Raw genomic sequence first — 6000 nt, 5'->3', positions numbered from 1 at the left:
GGAGCCTTAAGAATAGTATAACGTGACACTGAAGGACGTTGTCCTAAACCAAAACACACTCCTGTAAGAGCAGAACCTCCCAATGTTTGCTGTAAATCTTCACTTGCATGGAATTAACCCATGTTACTTTTGACTGACATGTTACCCATGTCAGTTTTCTGCAGCGTGGGAGCTTCAGAAGGAAACACGGCATATGTCTTCTTGCGTTTGTAGGCTTTGTGAAAATGTCTTGTCTGTATCAATAAATTGCTAAAATTGCATATTTTTATTGGGGATACTTATTAGAAGAGCGGAAAACAATTTGTACTCAGTTGACTTTCCTTAAAAGCTTGAAATTTTGTCCCTAATACCTTTTCCTTATAATAATATTTCACTGAAAACACAGCTGTGTATAAAGTTTATGAGAATCAGTAAAACTCTGCATATGTCTGGTCCTCTGCAGGTCAGATGTGCTTAGCCAAAGATTTCAGATTGTACATGAGACAGCCAGGACCAAAATTAGGGAAAGCTGCACCATTCCATCTAAAGTCTCTGTAAAAGTGTTAAAAAGGAAAAAAGAAGCAGTAGTTTACCTGTAACAATGAAGAAAATTTAACTCCTATTGCACTACCACTTTCAGCTAGTAATAGTTTTATCACATTCTTAAAGGCTAGAAAGAAATTTAAAACATCAGAATGATAAAAAATATCTCCTGTGCAGGAACACATTATTTGGGGAATAGAGGTAAGACAATTATTGATTAATTTCTCCTAAATGCCCTAGCAGTATGGATACACTTAACATTGGGTAAGAATATGCACAATCTTCTCTGTGAGTTTAAGACTGGATACTTGTATTAATCTCTGTGTAGTCCAAGGTGTAACAGCTTATATTTTTGACAGGTTGTGTGGAAACACAGGATAGATATAAACCCAGGGGGAAGTTAATGTTACCTAATCCAATAAAACAGGTTGTTTTTTTTTGTTCTGATCTTATTTCCTTTTTCATAATATTGGTCTTAATAATTATTTTAAGGCTCACAAGCTTAATATCAACAAAATTAAACAACTTACTCACTTCCAAAAAAATAAAAGTAATTCCATTGAGGGCCTTCTGTATAACAGAGATTAATTTTGTATACTAGAAAATCATAACCATATACTAGTAAAAAAACTTATCTGTGACATCACAAAACAACCTCCACCTAATTAAATTTTGGATCTTATTAAAAAGCTCACAAACCCCCCCAGCATAGTCTATGTATCCCCATAAACCACATCTAGTGCTCCAGATACAACTTTCAGCTCAAGCAGTCTTTAAATCAATTGCCAGAGCTGGAAGGATTAACCAAAGGAAAATTCATTTTATACTTGACTTGACTGTTGTACTGTTTCCAGGAGCATCCACAAGCCTTATCTCCAAGTGGGGTGCTGTGAGTGTTATATTTTAAATTAGAAAACGTACAGATAAGTGCAGCGCAAGTTGTTTCATCTTTCTCTCTCATCTATGAACGTCAGACTCATGGAAAAAGTATGGTGATTACAACTATTTATTAATTAGTAAATTTTCAACAGGATTAATTTTTAAGCTGCATGTGTCTCTAGTCCAGAAACAAAAGATTGTCAGTTGTCTTACTGAAGCTAAGCATGGGACCCAGTATGGTAATGTTTTCATACTTTCAGCAAAAAAAATATTTCCTGCATGCTGGGCTTGTAGGAAAATATTGGTTTACACAGAGATTTTAGTTCATTGTTTGTTAGCATTTCATAATAAGAAAATTCTGGATATTCCTCAGAAAATAGATGATTTTTTAATAGGAAAGGTGAAGAAGCTGAAATATAAAGATATTTTATATCTTGGTGATTTTTTCAAGAAGTGTTGGAGTAAATTAGAGCTGTAAAGTACTTTTGATGCAGTTTAGTTCCCTAAAATGTAGAGCAATGTTTATATCACGTATACAGACCTTAATAAGGAGTCCTTGTTCTGTCAGGAGTGAAAATTTTCTGTTAATGTTAAAGACTCTCATTGTTAATGGGTTCAGTGGGATTTATTCAGTGGGATTGCTTTACATTGTGAACGGAAGAGAGACAGAGCAAAGCAAAATCCACCAGCTGAAATTGTCCTGGGGAGCTTTCTGTTATGTCTGTACACTGTTCTGATTCTCAGCAATCAGTGTGTTCTCATAAAATACAGGTATATGCAGAGATAAGCATGTAATACCCAATATGAATAACAATAGCAAATCTAGATGTTTTTCATCAGGATGATGTGAATGAAAATGAGATATTTATTTTTATTCTTTGGTACTTACAAGTAGAGGTATTTCATCTCTCTATTTTGTGACTCTTTGATTTCAGTACAGCATGGAAATATTGCTAATGTTAGGATGCAAAAACACTACCGGTGTCATATTTGGATGTAAACATCCTCTGTGAAGTATTTGCTTGTACTTACATTATTAGAAGGTTTTAGATTAGTGTAAAAAGCTGAAATATATTTGGAATTAATAATTCAAGGAAGAAATAAATATAATCTCCATAGGTGTTTGGGGAACAGCTGAATGTAATGATTTGCACTAAAAAGGTTGGACTATTTTATTCTGTTTAGTATGAAAATTTAAAGAAGGTATCTAGTATATGACATCACAATATTTTGCTTTCTTTTGAGATGTAATATCTCATTTGCAGTGCATACTCATAGAAAGTTATGAATCACATCTGTAGGAGTCTTAGAAAAATAATAAAAATAGCATTACACACTTTGAGGCTTGTTTTGGTCATTGAATTTTTGTTGAAATGTTTTGTGCATTTTTACATAATAGTCTCTGCTCTTAATGTTACAGGTATGTAAATTTTCAAAAATATTGGTGATTTAGCTTGGAAATTGCAAAACAAAAGAGAATTTCCAGTACCTGTGGTTGATTTTCCACTTTGATCCATTCTTATATGTGTACATTGGTATTATACAATACAACGAATGATATGTTCAGTAAATAATGATCATCACTTACCATTTGACTCCTTTCTCTGTGCCCTTGCCAACTCTTCACAGTTGTGGAGAGTTTTTAATATTTCACATTCTTAATCCATTGTGAAAAACTTAATAAAAAATAGATCAAGAACATTTTTTTCATCTCTTTCTTAGAAATAGATAAGAAAAAAATCCATTATGTAATTTGATGCAAATAATAGCTATAACCAGTTGTCTCAAATACTGCATCTGTTATAACAGTTGTATTGGAAATATTTAATTTCCATAATTCTTGGAGCCAATAGTTTCCAATTAATAGCAATTTTAGCCATCAAAACTCCATTTTAAAATATTGAACTTTCTGACTACAAAACATTACACAGTTATCTCAAGTGATCGATCTGCAAGCTAAAATTTATTTTATTAAATGAGCTATCCAAAAGAGAGAGAAGTGGCTAGCAGAAGACTGGGACAATTAGGTTGCATCACTGATAGGGAATGAGTCTTGGGTTTTTACACATAAATAAATAAAAATAATTTTTTTAAGACCTGGAAAAATTAGTAGAAGAAAGATAAAAAGGTGATATGCAATAATAATTACAGGAAACAAAATCTTCTAAAATAATTTGATAAGTTCCCAAAGCATGAAGGCCAGTTTTTGAGCAAAATACCAATAACCTCTGGAAAGATGATATCAATCTAAACCATAACTTATATAAAGAAACGATCTGATCCTGGTGTGAAAATAGGTAGCAAAATTTCATTGTAATTAACATGGGATTAAATAGATGCAAGTAAATGTGATATTCCAAACCCTTTTTTTATTATATCACCTAAGAAGTGCTCTGTAGATAGAGCCATGGGTTCAGATATTTGGGACTAAAGATAATTTTAGAAAGTCTGCAAACTCCCTTGTTTAAAGGATTTAAAACACTAAGGGTATTTTTCCCAAAAGCTGGCAAGCCTGGTAAGCTGGTTGTTATGATCTGACCAATGAGAGATGCCTTTCTCAATTAAAAAGCAAATGAGACCATATGTTGAAATATCACAAGATCTCAGAATCACAGAATAAGCTGAGAATATGGACTTTATTGAGCACTAAATGCAAGGTACAGACATAAAAATTTATAGAAGAGAGGTGGTCAGGGTGGAAATGGGGGGAGAGAGAGAAAGACAGAGAGATCAAGCTGAAGATAGTCACCACCCATAGATCCAGGGGCATCCCACCAGCTCTTCTTCACCCTGGGCATCTCAGTGGTGGGGATCCAAGAATTGTTCTTCAAGGGAACCTTTATACATTCCAAGTTTTGGGTATCTGTGGGGTAGTAGCAGATGCTGCTCTTGTAACTTGGTGTGGTATGTGTATGAGCAGTTGCTTTCTATCCCACAGTTTGCCACACTGGGAATTTTTGTCCAGATATGTTAGCCATAATGTGATAATTAGATCTCACCTCCCCAGGCCTGGAATTAGTACCTTCCTGTCATAATTTTTTTATCTCAAGTTCCTGTTGTGGTGGTCTATCTTATGGCACACTCCTTCTGTGGATTTGACAGTGTTTTGAGACATGCAAAACATGTTTTTAAAGTCCTTAATGTGTAAATAACTAGCACTGAAAGACTCTAAAATCTCTTATACCCTTTTAAAGGCATGTTCTTGTTGCCAGTGCATTGCACCATTCTGGCACCTTGTGATGTCTCTGATGACCACACACAACAATGATGCTGAAGCTGTGATAAATCAGCTGTGTTCCAGCTGCAACTAGAATAAAAGTAGAGAAATGTTTGCTTCTTGTGTTTTTTTAACAAGCAGTTTCTTACTGTCAATATATCAGCCTCAATCCTGCCACATAAAGCAGACTGACAGTTCTGTCAGTGTCACTGCTGCTCTTGTGTGCTTCACGCAGATGGGCATTCTCTGTAAACTGTGCTCTCTAACATTATCTGCCAAAATCTGGCACTTGGTGTTTCCTATCCTCAAATGAACTTTGCTTCACAGTGGAAAGCCAATATTCTGTCGTTTCCAGAAACAGAGGGAAGTGCCACCACATGCATTGGAATTGAGATCCTCTGGGGCACGATGACAATTTACTATAAATAACAGAGAATTTTAGTGCCTGTGTAATATGATGCTGCTCTCATCATCAGACAAGACCAGGAATATCTATCTATCTATCTATCTATCTATCTATCTATCTATCTATCTATCTATCTATCTATCTATCTATCTAATCTATCTATCTATCAACAGCTGATGTCCTAGTTCCCAAGGTATGTTCTGTGTAAAAATCTGCTCTCCTCTTCGTCAGTATTGCCTCCTAGATCAAAAAAATGAAAAAACTGTGATTAAGGCACATTGTCCAGGCAATTGTCCTGTTGCCTGGAATCACAAGATAAATTTTCCAAACAATGTTAAAATAGTAATATAATGAGCAGTTCTTTAATGGAAGCCTTCAGGTGCACAAATACAGCTGTTTGTGCATGCATGGTATTGGATTTCCTTGAGCTTTTAATGTGTTTAATTAATTAGCATAACTAGCAGGTACATCCAATAGAAGACAGATTGTTCTGGTAACCCACCCTTGGACCTGCCCTATTGGAGGGACTCCAAGGGGTTTCACACCCCATATTTTGACATGTCTTCTAAGTGCTACTGCAAGACAATGGGAATCCTGGTCAACAGCCTGTGTACCCTAATCTTCTAAATAATGCCTGAAATCAAGGAGGACTTAAATCTCTGGGCCATCTCCTGAAGATTCCTTCAGCAGAGATACAAACCTGTCACTGTCAGTATAGAGCTGTCTCTAGCCTTGGCTTGGTCTCTGGTTTGCTTTCCCTTTGAATCAGGCTTTTAGTAACATTTCCATGGAAGCAAGATCATTGAAGAGCAGACACTGATAAGAGGGAAGTGATTTTCTTTCCCTTTTCTGTGCAGCATTGTGGTGGTGGCTGTAGTTTAATTTCCCTGGTGACAAGCTGGTCCAGCTATGTCTCATGTCCCAATCTGACATTGCAGAAGCAGGATCTGTTTTTTTCCTGAGCTGCCATCCTCTC

The sequence above is a fragment of the Parus major genome, chromosome Z, assembly GCF_001522545.3.
Source record: "Parus major isolate Abel chromosome Z, Parus_major1.1, whole genome shotgun sequence".
NCBI lineage: Eukaryota > Metazoa > Chordata > Aves > Passeriformes > Paridae > Parus > Parus major.
Note: the sequence above shows the minus strand (reverse complement) of the source record.